This window comes from Suncus etruscus, chromosome 1, assembly GCF_024139225.1.
Source record: "Suncus etruscus isolate mSunEtr1 chromosome 1, mSunEtr1.pri.cur, whole genome shotgun sequence".
Classification (NCBI taxonomy): domain Eukaryota; kingdom Metazoa; phylum Chordata; class Mammalia; order Eulipotyphla; family Soricidae; genus Suncus; species Suncus etruscus.
The window spans coordinates 102590109-102610378 of NC_064848.1; the positions used below are offsets into that span (position 1 = coordinate 102590109).

Consider the following 20270-nt stretch of genomic DNA (forward strand, 5'->3'; position numbering starts at 1 on the left):
TAACATTGAGTTCTTATTTATAATTTCAAGAACCTTGGAAAATAAAGACTGCAATATAATTTAGGTAAAAATGACTAGAGGCTGAGAATCTTTACAAAATGTGAATGACAGAAAATATGTCTAACAGCCCACGCTATTGTGTAGTGCTCAAACTTGTTCTTCCTCAGATTTTTGCAGAATATAAGTAAACGTCTGACACTGTGAGTTAACATTTAAAAATACGCATTAGTTTCATAATCACTGCAGTGCAGAAATTATTAAAGCTACAGTAGTTCAGTATGAACTAGATCAGGAATAATTTGCATTATTTTTCTTCCTGCCCCCAAATGACAATTTAGATGAAATCTTCATTTTCTTCATTTTAGATCACACGTGCAGTCTTTATAAACATAGGAAATATAGCACATGCTTCATAGTGAAGAGAAATAGTGGGATCAGACTTGGTGAAATTTGAGTAATGTTTAATGAGTAGTTACTAAGTGCCTCTCCCCAATCAGTAATTTTATATTTCTTTCTTGCCTTGCTTTGAAGTATACTTTTCTGAAGTAATGTATTGTGGTTTGGAAAAATATAATATGTATTTCAAGACAGTAAAACTTCTAAATGAAAGAATTGAGATTCCTAGCATGTTCTCCCAACTTCAAATACGATGTTCATTTTCTTTCCTATGTTTTCTTTCTCAAATGTATTCTATTTGGTAACAGTGGAAGAAAACTGAACTGAAATAAAGATTTCTTCTTATATCAGAAAAGAGTTTGACTAATGAAACCCATGTTTGGTAAGTAGACTTGAACCACTATCATAATCAAAAATAATCATTGAGAATAAATCTCTTGTATTATAAGGCTTGTATTAGATTTGTTTTTGAAGTTTTATCTATCTTTCCAAAAAGATGAGAGAGCAAAAAAAAAAACCCTCAATAATACCTCTAAAATATTTTTAAATATTTTAAATATTAGTGTTTTAATTATGTTGACTTAAGTTTCCCAAGATTAAGAACTATTTTCAGTTCCTGAGATTTAATGAAGATTGTATTTACAGTTACATGACTCTGCATGTATTTATCCACAGGAAAAAGTGAGATGTATATGAATCTTGTGTTGGTGAATCAATTCAATGGGCCTATCAGCCAAGGTCTGCTTTCATCTGCATGTGTGATAATTGTTAAGGCTGTACTGGGTAGAGATGATTTTGTCATTTGTTTTGGATTAAATGCAGCCTCTGAATGTGACATTTGTTCCATAATTTCTAGAACACAATGGATATTCATCAACAATGGCTTCTTTCTTTATAGTGAGTCAAAAACAATTGAGAAAATAAACAGTATCTAGAATTGAATCTATTTCTAATGCATAATTTTAAGCTCTGTAAAAGGAAAGATCTATTGAAGTAATAGTAGGCACTTGATAACTTCTGCTGTTTGGTTTCTCGATTTATTGTTAATGTTCTAAACAGTTGTATAAACTTCAGAATGATAGAAAATATCCACCAAATACATTCTGTTTTTGACTCCTAAAATTTGTCGTTAAATTATATACTTTTTAACATTCAACATCTTCCAAGTCTGCCCAAACTACCAATTTGTCCATTCTAAACAATTACAGAAGTCTCATAATTGGTTCTCCTATTCCATCTGACTGCTCAACTCTCACTCACTCTCCTTGTTACAATAGGGTTTTGCTTGTCTTTTTATCTAAAAAAAGGATGAGAGATATTACTCTTGCTTTAAGTTTATAAATGATTCATCACTCTTCTTAGGATACAGACAATTCTTAGATAATTCTTAGTACAAGGACCTCTCATTCTCCATATATATACACATAGATGTAGTTATGCATGTATACACATAGACACAACTCACAGAATACAACTTGATTTTCTACTTTTTCTTTTTACTTTTCACAGAAGCTTGGCTTTTTGTTTATAACCTCTTGGCACATAACCCCATAAGTTTATTTTTTTAGCATGAATATTTGTTTAATTTTATTTATTTATTTGTTTATTTTGTTTTTGTTTTGGGGGCCACACTGGTGATGCTCAGGGGTTACTCCTGTCTCAGTGCTCAGAAATTGCTACTGGCAGGCTTGGGGGACCATATGGAATGCTGGGGATTAAATCTGGGTCCTTCCCAGGTCGGCCACATGCAATGCAAATGCCTTACCATGGTGCTATTATTTTGGCCTTAATTTTATATTTAAGTTGTTTGATTAAGCTCTCTCCCTACACTAGATAAGGTCTACTGGGGCAGAAACTGTTATAAACCTATTTTTACAAGTTTAAAAATTTATAAACAATTCTTTTGGGTGGCCACAATTGGCTTTGCTTAGAGTTTATTCCTGGTTCTCAAACTGTGTCCAAAGAAAACACCCTGACCTCTTTACAGTTCCTATCACATTTTTTAAAGAAAGTTTATTAAAGCATTTTAAACTAAACCTTAGGTTACTTTCCCAGTCTGATATCCAGAAAATTATGAAAGATAATTCAATTAAGTTTTAGAAACATTGTAAATTATCCTTTGGTCCATATTTACCTATAGCTATCATATCATTTCTTTGTCCACTATAACCTCAAAGTACTCAAGGAGGCCAGAGTAATAGTGCACAAAATGGAGAAATTGCCTTGTAAGCCTGAGAATTGAGCCAAGAGAAAGCCCTAAGAACTACTGGGTGGGCTCTGCTTCCCCCTCAAAAAAGGGCACAATCAAATCAAGTGAAAAGTACTGTCTGATCCCTAACAAACCTTATGGCTCCTGAAACCTGCCAGGAGTGATTTCTGAACGCAGAGCCAGATTAATCTCTAGTCTAGATCCATTGGGTGGCCCCAAAACAAAACAAAACACACACAGAAAAGGAGAAAATGTTAGGAACACTGGAAGGATGTTTGAATCAAAAATTATTATTCATTATAATTGAATGATCTTATTACATTACTGTTTTAATCACAGACTCCATATATTTGATCTCCATAAGTGGGGTCAAATATAAAGTTTTGATTCATGCACATTTACTAATTTCCACTTTATGGTAGAAAGGCAAGCATTACACAACAATATTAAACCTTTATAATTGAACTATAACAATATGTCCTGTCAGTCAACATTAAAATGATTGTTGTATCTCAACAAATATTTATTGAAGAGTTATTATGTCAATGTTTTGTATTTTATCCACTAATAATTTATTATTTCTAAGGCATATGTTTCTAGAAATAGAGAAATGACTTGAACATTATTATCTTTAAAGCAATGTATAGAGATTAATAAGATAATATTCCTCGTTTTCATATAGGATAATGAAGATATTGAGAAAAAATTTTTGATTGGGTAAAGAAGTTTTGAAAGTATTTGAAATGAGTTTCTAACTTCATTTGCAGAAACATAAAACTCTGAAGTAAATTTGATTAAGATATTTGCAACTATTATAGAATGTACAAATATATATATAAATTGAGTTACACCTCAATTACAGGAAAATTAAACTATAATGGAAAAGCTTTGATTATGCTTTATGGTAGAATTATTAGAGATGGTAAATAAGTTTATCACAAAATACTTTTTCTAGTTTTAGTTGACTTTATTAATTGGTTTAATAATTTTAAATGTGATTTAAAAGGCAACATAGCAATTAATATTAGATCACCATCAGCAGAATAATTTTTATTCTATGAAATTTGAATTTATTCCATGTGTATATTATAGTGTTATTTGATTCAGGTTATTTAAAAATTTTCAACTTATGCTTATATCAAATTTCTCCTAATTAAAAATGAAAATATGATTATAAAATATTAAAATATGAGAATTATAAAATGTTATTTAAGTATGAAAATTATAAAATATGATTCTTTGATCTATGTTCCATTGTGTTCATTTGAACCTTAATTTTATGCACAAGGTCCTTAATTGGAAAAGTATACATGTGACTTATTTTCTATATTTTGCACAACATAAAAACTGCTAGAGTGAAAATTCTTTTTTGGCCTTACATATGCAAAAGGTTCTTAGTGAATGTTTCTAGGAAGAATATGAATATAATAAAATATAGTAATTTAAATTACATGGAAAATTTTTTGCATAGATTAAAATTAAGGACTTACTATTATCCTTTGGAGTTAGGATTTCCTTAGTATTTTACACTGCATCACATTTTTATTTTTTAAGTGTCTGACATTAGAAAATTAAGATATTTATGAGAGAGAGAAGTTACTATGGGTAACTTCCATCTCATGTACAATGTTTTAGGAATGCCCAAAAATCAATCAGAATCTAGACTTATTAAATTACTGTCTGAAGTAGAAAATATAGAAAATTTAAAATCATAAAAAAGATTTTTCAAATCAAGAACTCCATTAATGCCGAATATTGTACTGAATTTGGCAATTGTGCTTAATTAATAACTAATAAGTGAATGAAATTTTTGTTTTATTTTAGAATAAATTTTATTAAAAAGAATTTCATATTGTTCAAATGCTCTTATAAAAATAGCAATGTAAAATCGACAGAAACAATAAACTAAGCTTTCAATGTTAAGTCTGTATTATTTCTTTCAAGATCTTTCAAACATCAGCAACACCAAAATCATGGAACCAGCATCATTGGAGCCCATGCAGCAACCTTTCTTTATCCTCACACGTTCAATCCCTCAGGTAAGAACAGGTTTTTGGTCATAATCATTGGTGGTGATATTTGTTTCAGTCAGTACTTTTGTTTCCTCATAAGAAACACTTAAGCAAAATAAGTCAATATTAGTATCTTTATTTGAGGAAAGTTTCTTCAATTCCCATGTTATTGAGTTCTTTTTTATGAATGGGTGTTGGACCTTATCTACATCTATTGATATGATTATATGATTTTAGTTTTTCTTTTATTGAGTTGGTGTGTTATATTGATTGAGTTATGTATATTAAACCATCCTTGTATCTCTGAAATGAATCTTAACTGGTCATGGATAAGAATTTTTTGATTAATTTTTTTGATTAAATGAAGGAAGTTATAGATTTAAGATAAGGTCAACAATAGATTACTGAAATTGAATGTTTCATTTATTGAAACATTCCATTTAAGTACATCAGTGTTCTAATTCTTATATTTTTTCCTAGTAAAATGAATACTTACCAATGTTTCCATTGATCAGAAAAATGCTCAAAATATCACAAAAAATAATTTTTTATTAAATTTTATAATCAAAATATATAACAAAGTCATATAATAAGCCTTATCTAGTTCATCTATGAAATTTTGGATTTGTAGTGAACCTGCTATGGCCAAGTACTTTTCTTAAGGATTATTTAAAACCAAGCTAATAAATAAAAATTTTTGCCACACCCGGTGACGCTCAGGGATTATTCCTGGCTATGCACTCAGAAATCTCTCCTGGCTAGGAGGACCCTATGGGATGCCAGGGATTGAACACAGGTTCGTCCTGGATCTGTTTCGTGCAAGGCAAACACCCAACTGCTTTGCTATCGCTCTGGCCTTCCTGAGCGATAAATAATTAATAAAGTATTTTTTTAAACTTCCTGTTGATTTTTTTTTCTTTCTTTCTTTCTTTTGACTGTGAATTATTTTGTTCACCTTTTCCTCTTTGTTTGTTTTGGAAATTAGGGCTTCCCAAGGAGTCCATTTGTGGTGTTAAGAACTATCTCTAGATATTGAGTTTACATTACAAATAAGCAAAAATTCCCAGTCTGTCAGAGATCTTCTCCTAGGATACAAGAAAAAGCAAAGTTCAGCTAAACTGCACAATTAATTCGCCATCATTTCTGAATAGAGAGAAAAGATTGCTTTAAACTGTTCTGTTCTCCTCCTAGGGACTTAAGGTCAGTTTCAAGAAGCAAAATTACTATTCTTTCAAAGTTTTCTCTCTTGATTTGTATTCCTGAAATTACTCCTCAGGACCTCTTCCTTTTGACTGGTAAACTTGCTGAAATAAATCAATTCACGGATTAGATCTTTGTAAATATATTTACTCTATAGAACTAGATGGACAAGAGCTAAAAACTATTTTCTTTCCTCACGGATGCCAATTATTTTATTTATCCAAAGGGAATCTGATTTTCTTCCCCACCTAAAATAATGAAACTGTCTCTGTGTATTAGTTGCTTTAAATACTCCTCTTTTAGCATAGGAGTTTAAGAGATATTCTGCTTTTCAAGCAGTCAAATAGTCCAGAGCAAATGCACAAATAGTTTATAAAGAATTAAGGTGTTTGTTTTTGTGGCAGCTAGCTCTCAAATTACTAAAATTAGAATATTTTAGGTGGAAATAAGAAAACTTTATATTCCATTTAATCTTATTAGTAAATTGAGCCAGTGATTGACTATATTCTGGATATGTTTAAACAAAGAGAAAAAGTCATTAGATTTGAGTTTTTTTAAATTTTAAATAAAGGATAAAAACAATTATTTAATTTTTACTATATCTTTCAGTTTTTGGATGGTTTTCCAATGGGTAAGACAAACCATCATCACCTAGTCAAGGGTATGAGCTAAAACTCTTGGGACTTAATTCTAGCTAAACCCTTACTATGTAAACTTGCATGAGAATCTCATTTTTTCCTGTCTCTGATGAGAATAAAAGTAGTATCTACTTCACAGAGGTATTGGAAGGGTTAAATTAATTGAGAAAGTACAGAAAGTAGCTAGCATATAGTAGTTACTCAATAAAAATGCAATTCACAATATCCTCATTTTCCTAAAATTACTGTGGATAATATGTATGAATCACATTTATTTTGAGAAGTATTATGACAGGGATTGCATTAAATGGAACACCTTGAGGTATTATTCACTGACACAGGTGTGGATTAATATAAAACGAATTTGTGAATTTTCTATGAAAATGTCTGACATATGTTTCCATTTAAGGGGAATGCTGGAAGAAAGTAATGTGGTGGGTGGATGATTTTTTTGCTAAGTTTATTCAACTCACACTTTTAACATTTTAATTTTTTTCTATATTATTGTTTCTTTTATCTCTGCTTTTGATGACCATTGATAAAAGAAATAGATACTATTGGCTCTGATATAGGATGTAGAATTCTGTTTTCTTTATTAACAAAGTCTCTTTATAGGAACTAATTTCACTGAAAGAATATTTTAAGATCAGGTTTTAAAGATGAGACAAAGGAACTTCAGTGTGACTTAACTAAAATTAATTTTGTTTACAAATATTAACTGATATTTTACTATATATACATATACATATACTAAATGAGTCATAGAGACATAGATATGAAAAATGTCCTCTTTTTCTGTACTCATGTATTATGATGGAAAGCATGTAAATATAATAAAATCATGATGTTGGGAAGAATAGGGTACTTGGAAACTGATAGTAGGAAGAATGGGTTGTAGGGATGTCAGAGTGGTATAGAATTTTAATAGAGCTGAAAATTCCTAGTTGAGTATATCAGTGCTTCTGGGAAGTTACGCAGCTCTGGAAGAATTAGGGAGAGAAAAAGCTAGACATGAATTTGTTAGTTTGAATGGAAGAGTTGTAAATTGAAAAAAAATTTTAAGCTCGAGAGATAAAAAAACATAATGGTTCAAGAAAAATCATGTTTGGTTACCCTAAAATAAATAGCAGTTTTGGCAATTTGGAGAGTTTTAGGCAGGAAGTAACATTCTCAGTTTATATTTTATGAGAACAATTCTGTTTTCTAACCTGGTAGAACAGATTTAGAATGATTAAGTGCCCAATGGACTGTAATTGGTCCTTAAAATACGCTTGCAGCATAGAGAGAGAGAGACAATGTTCACTTAACCTATTGGGTGCATCGGAAAGCGTCTCAGATCAATAACACATCGAAAAATGCTGATTTTTAAATTTTCTGTGTATTTTTCAAAAGTTGTACTTTATATTACTACATTTCCTTGATACATGTCCTTGAAAAAGAAAAAAACCTACCCCACTTCTCTTCATGAATAAGGGATTTGAAATAGTATATACTCTTTTCTTGTAGAAAAAGGGAAAATTACGTAATTATTTTGCTCGTGTTTTCCACCCAACAGCGAATGCCTACTACTCGGCATTATTCATCTTTATGTCTGTTCGATTCATTCCAAGTTGTCTATTCCCATATCCACTGCCCTACTTTAGACCATCATTGCTTCTCACCTGAATTATTGTCATAATGAACCAACACATCTCCCTGACTCCCAACTTTTGATTTTCACCAATTTGTCTTTGCATTTTGCTTTAAAATTTCCTTGTTCAAATGCTTTTAGAGGCTTTCTTCTGCTTTCAGGAGAAATGTGGCTAGTGTGCCATCTACTCTTAGAGCTTTACCTGATACACTGACCTCTGGATACACAATTCTTGAAATAGGTCTGTTCACATATTCTCCTCTAAATAGATCCAAAACACACTGTACTACATTTTAAATAGCTTTATTCACTGCTTATATCTTTACCATTTTCATAGTTCAGTACAGAGATAACTTTTTAAATTATGCTTTCCACAGTAATGCCAAGTAGAATATTAATGATCCACCTTCAGGACCTTACAGGTAAGCTCCTCGTGTATACCTATTATTGTAGCTACATTCACACATATTTCTTCTCTTCTATGTGAGTTTTTATGGAAACAATACATTTTCTTTTCTTTGTCCCCATCATTATGTTGCCCAGTTCCTTGAAAGCTGAAAATATTCAATAAAGATTTATTAAATACAATTATTTAATTTTCATGCAATTAAAAAGTCTTATATGAAGACCCAAAATTTATTTAGGAAATAGTATATTTTATGGATAAAAAATATAAATTTTATTTTGTTTTGCTTTGGTTTTATTTTTTCTCCTATACCGTCTATATTTAGGACTTACTCCTGGGTATGTGTTCATGGACCACTGCTGGTGGGCTCATCAGACTATTTGCTATGCCAGGGATCCATTCTAGGTCAGCTATGTGTAGGGCAAATGCTTTACTCCCTGTACTATCTCTCAGACTGTCAAACTTCCTTTTTAAGTGTGTTTTCATTTTATACTTTTTAATTTAGGGAATGGAATATAAATAAGTAAAATCAGTTACCAATATTCATCTAGTGCAATGGTGCCTTTTCAAGCTCCTCCCCCGATTTTATATTATGTCACTTTAATAGGCCTTAAAATAAAGGATTGTAGACTTCTCCACTGAGTACTTTATCCAGAGTAGATTTTCTCAAGAGTTCCTGGTTATCATGTCTGATTCTTACTGGTTTGTTTCAACTCAGCAAGAACCAATATTCTTCTAAATTACAGTTATTTACTGCTATCACATCATTGTAACAATGACTGGACACACAGTAGGCACTCATAATTTATCTGGAATCATATAGTAAACAAAGAAGGAGGGGGATAAGAAATAATTCTTAAAGGACATTCAGAGCCATGGTATCCTGGCTGGTGGCTTGCTAGGAGAGACAAAAAGCAGATAACAAAGGTAAATTAGAAAGGAGAAAACAATAGAAAAAAAAGTGAGAAAATGTCACTGACAGTTTCAGGGTTTTGACAATTTTTTGAGAAATGGTAATAATTCCTTCTAGAAACTAGAAAATAGTTGGTGTTGGTTTGAGAGTAGTTATGGATTTTAACTGTTAGCTTGATAAAACCTGTTGTGTCAGTTGTCTTTACAAGCTTTGAAGACTATCACCAAAACGAAAGTCAAATCAGGCTCTGCCAGAATAGTGTAACTTTCAGCAATTAGTATATTTCTACCTGAGACAGTCTAAATTTTCAAAATGAAAATGTCTTTAATTTTGAAGAGAGTGCCGCTATCTCTTTCTATTGCTTTTTATGAATCTGGTTATTAAATATAAAAATGAAGTGAAACAAAGGAGTTTGCATAGATCTGCTAGGAAGAAAAGCTGATGGTTCAGTCTAAGCCCTTCCCACCCCGCTGCTGACTGCCCTTTCATTCTCTTAGCTTTTTTCTCATGTGGCTCTAAACTGCTGACAGTCTATATGTGACATATTGTGGGGTTGCCAGTTTCTAGCTAAGCACCACTGACTTGAAGGAAGTAGAAACATACTAGTAAAATAAGTCAAAGGAGAGAGATAGACACAGAATAGTCTCACTCATTTTGTGGATTTAAGAAAAATAAAAGACAGTAATTATAATAATACCCAGACACAATAGAGATGAGGGCTGGAAGGACCAGCCCATGATATGAAGCTTATCACAAAGAGGGGTGAATTCTGTTAGTGAAATAACTACACTAACAACTATAATGACAATGGTAGTGAGTGAGAGAAATAGATTGTCCTTGAATACAGGCAGGGGGGTGGGGAGGATAGAGATGGAGGGCATGGTGGTGGGAAGGTTGCACTGGTGGAGGGTGTGTTCTTTTTCTATAACTGAAACCCAACAACAAACATGTTTGTAATCATGTGCTTAAATAAGATATTATAATAAAAAAGGAATAAGCATACTAATTGCCAAATGACTGTATTTGATATTTATAACACCTAATGCCGATTTAGAGATCAGAGGAAAGAATGGAGATAAAACAGTGCTTTCCCACATCTCTTCCTTCACAAAAAACAGCTACTAAGACCATTTGAGTATTAAGTGTGGTAGTTAGTACAAACTACGATAATTTCCTAGTATTATGATAATGTGTTTTGGTAGGGGTGTGTGGAGAGCTAGATCAGGTGTTTAAAGCACTTGTCTTGAATGTAGCAGACTTTGGGTTATAATAGTATATAGTGTTTATAGCACTATATGACACTTCCAACATGGGCTGGGTGGAAATGACCTCCAAACACAGAGCTAGTTGTCACAAAGTATTATAAGGTATAGTCCAAATCACTATCTCCCCACAAAAAAGAGAAATAATATTTTCATTGAGATTCCCTTTAAATATAGTAACTTTCTCTTTAAATATCTCAATATTGCAAATATAAGATATTTCAAATACAAGGTAAAAGATGTAAAAATATGAGTTTCCTAATAAGAATCTTCAAAGGATGTATTTTAAACCATGTTGGTATTCTATAAGACAACAAAAAACTATTACTTGAAGTGAAAATAACCAAGTATCCATAAAATCAATCTATTCAATAAAAATCTAGATTACTATGCTTTATTAGTTATAGTAATAAAATTTTTAGATATAATAGTTTTTTTAGATAATCTATTCAAATTACCTTGAACTTACTCTAGGGGAATAATTTTATACAAATGATTAGATCCAGTGACAAAGAGTGTGTCTGTGTAACATTCACCCTATGTAAAATAGTTATTGGCTAAATATGTGGTTTTTTGTCCATTCCCAGTTCAATTCATAAGGAAACTTTAACCCCATCTTGCATGTGAAGATGGGACCTTTGAGAAGTAATTAGGTTTATATTAGACCATGAATTAGATCCTATATCCCTAATCTAGGACATCTCATTACAACAACCCTAGCAAAATAAGAGAGTAATGTTTTTTTAAAAGTGAATGTACATAAAAATAATTTGTAAATGTATTTGATACATTTGATTCGAAACATTTATTCAATACTAAACACAAAACTAAAAAAATCTGTACCAGTAACTTAAAAGATTTATTGAATGAATAAAGCCCAAGTTATTTAAAACATAAATTGCAAGGCAATATAGTTTAATAGTAAACAATCTAGTCTTATGTGAATTTCAAAGTGATTGCAATACAAGTTTTGCTTAGTAGCAATCTGGTAAGCACAATTTACAGCAGAGCTAAGCAGATGAATGTTCCTTGTGCAACAGGTGGTTGGTTACTAGAAACGAAAGGGAAGGGATAATTGCTTTAACTTTGTTCTTCAATGTCATTTTTTTCTTCCTTCATACTGCAAACCTTTTTCACCTTATGGGCACACAGAAAATTTTTCATGTTTTCTATTTATGTCACAAAACTACAAACAACAATTTAGGGACTTAGAGGGTAAATAAGCAAGAAGAGTGAGCATTCTTAAAAAATTATCATCTTTTTCCTGCCAGAATTTCATTCATTCAATAAAAAGACTCTTTTCAACTTAACTGCATTCATCCAATTTACTGTATGTAGGAGGAAGCACTTAAAAATATTTGGAATTGGCCAAGTTATAATTGTTCACTCTGCTTCTCCTCCCAAACTCCTAGAAACTAGATAAAAAAAATCCTTTAAATTCAGTGTGTTGATGTGTATTTGAAACAAATGTATAAATACATAGTCTTCTATATTTTTTTATAAAAAAGTTAGTATGGAATTCAGAAACTTTAGTAATTAATGCAGGTATTAGAAAAGTTGTGGTATTTTTGCTTCTTTTAGCAGAGAGCAAAACAAAGAAATGGAACTTTTAATGCTCTTTAAACTATTTTCCCTAAGGGTCAGCAGGCCTTGAGTAAAATCTGTGGACAGCATGTTTTAGAAATTAAAGCCCTTGTGTTGGTTATTTATTAATAAAATATGGTCTGGTCACCAATATATTCTGGACTTAAGAGAATCACTGGGATTAATGCATCAGCATGTAGAGGGACTCTTCTTTATTAGGAAAAATAAGATGCTTCAAAATAGAAACAGTTAATTATATTCCCCAGATATCATTTTCTCCTCAAGGCAGATAATATTCCAACTGTTTCTGACCTTGTGGTGCCGTTTCCCAAATTGGCATGCATCTTGACATATTTTGTAAAAGCAGATTCCATTATGTTACATTTACCAACACATGGTGCATTGAAACTGTTAATCAAAATACAAAATATTACAAATAATCTGTTATGTATTACAAATAATCAAAAGAAACAAGTTCTACCAGATGGAGGGACAGATCTGTGATATCCATTCATTTTTTATGTTCATAAAGTATTCTAGCACAAATCAAAATCAGAGAAAGATTTTCAAGTTACAACTCATATTTCAGCTCTTTGGCTGTCTGCAGTTAGGCATAAATTTGTGTGATCAAGACAGCAGTTTCATAATCATGTGAATGAATGAGGGAACTGGAAAGCCTGTCTAGAGTACAGGTGGGGGTGGGGTGGGATGGAGGGAGATTTGGGACATTGGTGGTGGGAATATTGCACTGGTGAAGGGGGGTGTTCTTTACATGACTGAAATCTAATCACAATCATATTTGTAATCAAGATGTTTAAATAAAGAAAAAAAAGATTAAAAAAATATAGCAGGTTTCCTGCTCAGAAAGTTTAGGAAAACCCCCAGTTCAGAAAATCATGAAATTTGTATTTTCCCATAGAAATCTAATGAATTAAATCTTTGGAAGCACTTACAGGTGATTTGTCCTTGTTTTCCATGTGTTAAAAATTTTGAAATCCCAAAACCAGTCCTTTTTCATATTAATATAAATGAGTAAATGCTCATATATGTAATAAGCAGAGACTTGCTTATGACCTTACCCTGATAAAGGAATTTCACATTTTTATTTGTCTACCAAATACTTATACCAGATTATTTCTTCATGGGAAGTAGATGGTAAAAGGTAAGAAACATCAGGATTTTTTCATTATTATTTTCATTTATTGCCCCTTTATAGAGATTGTGGGTAGAGAAAGATTTAACCTATAGAGCTCTAGTTTGGATTTCTGGTCATTTGTCTCTCCTTTGTCTCAAAAATATTTCTTTCTAGCTGGAGCTCAGAAAATACTTGTTAAATAAAATGAAGTCCAGTATAAAACACAATTTTGTAGTCAATATAGTTTAGCAGTAAACAGGAAATGATGAGGGGTTATGGAAGTAAGTTTTGAATTCTAGTTCTCTTATTAACTGAACTGAGGAAAATTATTTTATATCTTTGGGCTTCCATTTTCTCTTTTTAAAAATGAAGATTAGTGTACCCAACACAGGATTTTTGCAGTCTTTGCATCAGATAATCCATGTAGTGTTTTAGCACAATCTTACCACATGGCAATTAGTTAACAATTATCTACTTCTATGATATTTCATTACTTATATTACCTTATAATATTTGCCATAGTATCTACATAGATAAAAAATAATCTGTATTTAAAATTTTAAATATGTCAGGTATAGAAAGGAGCACATTTTTTCAATTAATTGATATTTCTTTAACTACTATCTAGATACTTGGTGATTTTTTACACATTATGTAAAGTAATATTTTAATATCTTAAGTAGAGAAACTTACTACTTTCAAATAGTTGATATTTTTGTAGCTACTTTAGAGATTTTCACATTTTTATTGGGTCTACTATTTGCTCTGAGTCTTGCTTTAGTTCTAATAGGTTAAAAATAATAGCTATTATTGATATATTGCTTCCTTATTATCTACTTTTTCTTTTCCTTTTTTAAAATTATGTATTTATTTAAGCACTATGTTTACAAATATGTTTGTAAGTGGTTTCAATCATCCCCCTTCACCAGTGCAACTTTACAGACACCAATGTCTCCCGTTTCCTTCTTCTCCATTCCTCTGCCTATTTCGAGACAGGCATTCTACTTCTCTCTCTATCACTGTCATGGTAGTTGTAGTGTAGTTATTTCTCTAACTGCACTCACCACTCTTTGTGATAAGCTTCATATCATGGGCTGGTCTTTTCAGCCCTCATCTCTATTCTCTTAGGGGTATTATTACTATACTGTCTTTTATTTTTCTTAAATCCCACAGATAATTTACTATTCTGTGTTTACCTCTGTCCCTCTGACTTATTTCACTCAGAAAAATAATCTCCATGTGCATCCATGTGTAGGCAAATTTCTTGACTTCATTTTTCCTAACAGCTGCATAACATTCCAATGTGTAGATGTACTCATCTTACCAACTCATCTTTTGTTGGGCATCTGGGTTGTTTCCCAATTCTGGCTATTGTTAATAGTATTGCAATGAACATAGGAGTACAGAGGGCATATTTGTATTGTGTTTTTGTGGTCCTAGGGTATAGCCCTAGTAGTGGAGTTTAATTTTTAGTTTTTAAATGAATATCCATATTTTCTTCCAGAAAGGAGGAACTAGATAGCATTCCCATCAGCAATGAATGAGAGTTCTTTACTCCCCCCATCCATGCCAGCAGTGGTTGTTCTTGTTCATTGATATGTGTGTCAGTCTCTGTGGCATTATATTATCTACTTCGTTTTCTTCCAAGGATAATGGCTAATTATTGGTTAATAAATTGTTAACACTTTCATGCATATACAGATGTTGTAATGTTTTTCATACTATGTGTTCAGTCTTATAGTTTTAACATTTTTCTTTGGCAAATTCTATTCTCTTCTAACTTATTTGTGAAGTATTGTGTGTGTTGTGTGTCATGTATAGTTTGTGCACATGAGTTGACAGTCAAATAAATTAAAAAAATAAATCAAAAATTTAGAGATGACTTGGACTTTCTATTTTGATATTTTTCTATTTATGGTTATATTTTTAAACTTGTTTTGTTCTAATGATAACATAGATTTTTTTTTTCAGTAATGTTTCCTAAGTTTATTTTTTGGTCTTATTCTCAAAGTACATTGCACAATATCTACTTGTATAAAAAGATTGCTCCTTTGGTGAGAGAATATTATATTCTATATAGATACAAATGTCTTAAAATGTCTGTCTCAGGAAAAAAGTCAGGAGTAAATTAATGGCCTACTTTTCCTATATCAAGGAAATTGATTTTCTCTTTAGTTTAAAGAAAAATCATTGAGGGTACTCACCACTGCATGATAAATGGCACTATAAAACAATTTGAGTGTATTGGAGAAAGAATATTGGTTAAAATTGTTTGCTTCACAAAGCATAATTTTGGTCACTTAAAATAGTTTTGGAATGCTCCCTTTTTACTGTTTCCTTCATTCACACTAATGTTTCTACATACTAACAAAAAGTATTTTAATAAATTGTATTTTTAGTTGCTGATTCACCTAGCTCTTTGTCCTATATTTTCTGAACTTTCTGTCTAATCTTGCAATTTATTTCATCACTTCCTCTTTTACTATCTAGAAAATCTTTAATTTGAAAACTTGTCACTTGAGTAACAATTGAGTGGGATGATGAGTCTACCAAGTTCTTTGCTTAAGAACTTAAAAAAAAAAATCTATGCATGAAAGTCTTGGAACAAGATTTTACATGAGCAAAGCAAAAAAAATCTTCCTCTCATGATTATTTCAAGCATAGCTGTTTATAAAAAGCCTTAAAATATAGTATCTTCAGATAAATCTAAATGTGCATTAGTTGAGCCTACTTTTTATGATATATCATAGTGAAAAGGTTATATTAATTCTACTGATATCCCAGAATGTTTTACTACCAGATTATTGTATATTATTAACATAAGTATATAAACCATGTATATACATAAGTACCTACAGCATATATTGTTATATTTCTCATACACTCTATTGTGGAAATTGTTCTCATTTCAATACTGGAGTTTAAAGACAGCAACTTCTGGGCTTCAGTGGAACATCATACTAGCATGTCATAGAATTCCCTTGTAGTGTGGGTGTTGAAAAGATTCTGTTGACATAAAATTTGCAAAGAAAATATGCAAACATAGAATTGTTACTTAGAACGAATCACCTTAGTATTCACATAGGTCATTAATACCAGAGAGGCAAAATTTCATCATACTTATACCAGTAAAAAATTAATTCTGATGATAAACTCATGTGATATATTAAAATATTAAATATGTTTATTAAATATTTAGCAAGGATTTCAAGATATATGAACTATCTTTGAGCTCTTCTTTATAATATATAGAGATATTTTATTTTGCAATACTACTACATACATTCTATGTCTGGCAAATGAGTGAGATTGCCCAAAAGGGTAAATGACAAAATAAAACATGGAAAGTTAGTCATAATATCTCCACTAAGTTCTTAATATAGGAAACTATTTGAATATCAAGAGTCAAATGAAAAAAGAAAACAGTTCTTGATATTGTAAATATTTGTCTTGATTGAGTTACTCCAAAATATAGTATACTATGGGGATCAACTCTACATTAGATAGAGGGAGGCTGATGACAGATAACTTTCTACTTTCTTTATTGCTACAACTATGATCCAACTCACATAATGGTCTCAATATTAAATTATTTCTTTCATTTTATGCTATTTCAATCAATGAATTTAATACATAATTGGATACCTCTAACAGATTATCAGAGGAAACAAAAATATACAATAGACTCAGTAAAATAGCAAAGCCAATAACTATGAGCCAATCCCCAGCGTGAGCAATTTTTATTCTACAAATCTGGTCATATTTCATTACTTATAAAATGTAGCCTGCTATGAATTTCAATGAAAATGTGTCATTTTATTAAGCTAAGTTAAATGAAAGAAAATACATTTTATTTTATTTGTTTAATGATATCTTGGTATAATTTAGAGTACAAGACAATAAAATGAAACTCTTTGTCCTCAAATTAGCAGGATATATTTTGATAGGAGGTAAGAGCCTGGAACCAAATCATCCACCATTTTATTAAGGAAATGGACAATAAAGAGAACATGTTTTGTGCACTGGTGAAGGATGGTGTACATCGTATGACTAAAACCCAACAATGAACAATCTTATAACCACAGTGCTTAAATAGAAAAAAAAAGAGAACATGGTTTAACTTGGGATGTGATTGAGTATCTGATATAAGAGAGGTACCCAGGGACATTGCAAGAATGTTATTAGTGGCAATCTTTTAAAATAAGACCATTCTCAAACTTGAGGCTCTGGCTGATTAACTGCCATAAAATATCTGCCATAAAATAGCAACGTGGAGACCTTTGAATAATAATTGTTCATTTGATACAAATATTTAAATTTTATTAAAGGTAGAAATAAATTTATTCTTTCCATTTGTTCCATTTGTTCAACTTACCAATTTTAGTCACAAGAGATGTAAGATCAGAGATGGGCTCTCCATTTTGATGTTTGGCAGTTGAGAGGGATCAATAGTCTGATTTCTATTATTTAATTTAATTATACACCACAACTTAAAAATGACCATCACAGAATATATTTTCATAATTTGTAATATATTTACACAGCTCTCCATATACCTATTAACTTCATGTTCCAGAATGTTAAAAAAAATGCCACTCCAGGATGAGTAATAGAAGAGAAATGGAAGATGCTCTTCCATTCTCTCTCCAATTTCACCTATTTTTCATATTGGAATTGTTTTCTATAATTTAAGTTTGTCATTTAATTGGAAAGGGTCTATTACATGAAACAAGAGATTTTAAATTATCTAGGGTAGCAATGGGACTCTAATAGTAGTTAAAAATTCTTATCACATTCTTTTCTAATCAATTGAATATAGTCTGGGATTTTTATAGCTTTGTTTCTGAAAAGATATGTTCAATATTTCATCTACTCAGCTTCTGTAAAAATCACCTGGTTTTTAAAAACCTAAATCAAGACAGTCTTAAGACATGTCTATTCAAAATATCATGTATTCATGTTGAGTATTCAGAACCTGAAAAGATGTACTGCTAAGAAATACAAATATAAAAAAATCTTTATAAATATAATACACTATCAAAGGCAAAATAAGTTTTATCACTTCATCAATATATTGTGCATAGAAGTTTTCAAAATTTATTCAAATTTTCTTGGGTTGTTTTGAGAATAAAAGTACACAGGACTAAAGAATTATTATCTAGTAACTAAGGTTTGCTAACACCTCTGGTGGGAATTGTGTTATCCATAGAAGGTTAATGTAACAGCAATCTGGATATTTAATCATCCAGATTGTATTAAATATACTCAATAAGCAATTAGAGTTTAGGTTGCAACTTAAGCATATGTGATACATAAACCAATGCACATTTATAATTAGGAAAATGAATGTTCTCTCTAAATTCATGTTCTTATCCCCTATAAAAAACAATAGAGTTGTAGTGAACGAATCTTAGAGCAGGTAACAGATACATTTAAGAGAGAAATTCAAAGTAAGGAAAGAGTGCTGACGTCCTTCACTCTCGCTAACCTCAGCTCCTACTAGCCTCAACTTTGAATATACCAATATTTAATTTTTTCACGCATACTTGTCAAACAGAAGTGTCCAGATAACAGAATCTTTTTATTAGTAAGTGAGCCTAGCACTAGCCCACAAATCATAAGTATACAGTTTTATTATTTGTTATCAAAGTATGTAATGCTTTAACTCTTCCCAAATCAGGGATAATCCCATCTCCACCCCAATCTCTGCCCGTGCTCCAGCTCTTTCCCTTACCCTCCGCCCCGTCAATCCATCTCCCTCGAAGTGCCCTGTTTGTTAACCCAGGAAACTAGAAGGAAATCAAAGACAATCCTTAGGAAACAAGCCTATCGGGAGGGATTCTGACTAGTCTATTTCTGGACCGCGAAACTCCCGCTCTCTCGCTCTCTCACCGAGTTATCTCATTGTCAGATAAGAAAATGGAACGGGATCGATGAAGAGATAGGCTCCTTGCTAGCTATTCGATTTTACACGCCAGCCAAAAAAGGAGCAAAGGGCGTCGAGTTTAGGGCTCCTCTCCAAGCGTGCTTGCAGGAGAGCCAACCTGCCCAGCTTTCAGGCTCCTTCGGGCTGCACCGCCAAGGGTCCCGCTGATCACTGACCACCTTACACCACACACACACACACACACACACACACACACACACACACACACACACACACACACACACACACACACACACGAGAGATCTCCGTGTGGCATCGAATGATTGCAGGGTACCCAGATGCACAAAGCCTAAAGAGCACCTAATATTAGGCAACTAATCCTGAGCTGAGAGAGAGCAGCGAGGGAGAGGAGAGAGATGGTTGGTTGACAAGACAGGTCCCTCTGAGGGTCTGAGCAGTAGTTGGTACCTCCACCTCTCGCCTCCTGGTCGCAGATGCATGCTCTGAAACACTCCCTCGGCTTCCTCCAGGGGAGATACAGACGTGCGCTCGCACACCAACTCGCCCACGCACACCCACACATCGCCCTGGCCCCCCACGCTTCCCTTCCCACCCCTGGCGCCACTGTAGGGACCGGGTCCTGGGGCTGCTTCAACTTTCCCTGCCGCACCTGCCCCGCGCGGTCCCTGAGCCTCCACGCCCTCCCTCTCCCGTCCCCTCCCTCGCCGGCCTCTCTCCGGGGTGCCCGTCCTCCGCGCCCCCTTACCTGGCGCCGACAACTCCTGGCAGGGACTGGAGCTGACCGCGGTGGCAGCTTCTGCGGCGGAGCCTGCGCCCGGTTTCAGGCTCATGGTTGATCCTCCTCATCCGACACAAAAGAGGTTAGCTCGCTGGCTTTGTCCTTCCCCGAATCCCAGAGAGAACTTAGCTTGGCCCCCCGAAATGGCCAACTTGTGCGCGGCCGCTTCCTGTCACAGTGGCCCCTGCCCCCGCCTCCT

The 20270-nt window shown here is 32.7% G+C and overlaps 1 protein-coding gene across 1 annotated transcript in view; it reads right to left on the reverse strand.

The window, feature by feature from the left end:
* GRM3 (glutamate metabotropic receptor 3) overlaps positions 1 to 20270 on the reverse strand; it is a 250391-nt gene extending 230121 nt beyond the window's left edge. The window contains exon 1 of the mRNA XM_049771054.1: positions 20039 to 20270. The gene's annotated coding sequence lies outside the window, so the exon portion shown is untranslated. The remainder of the gene's footprint in view (positions 1 to 20038) is intronic.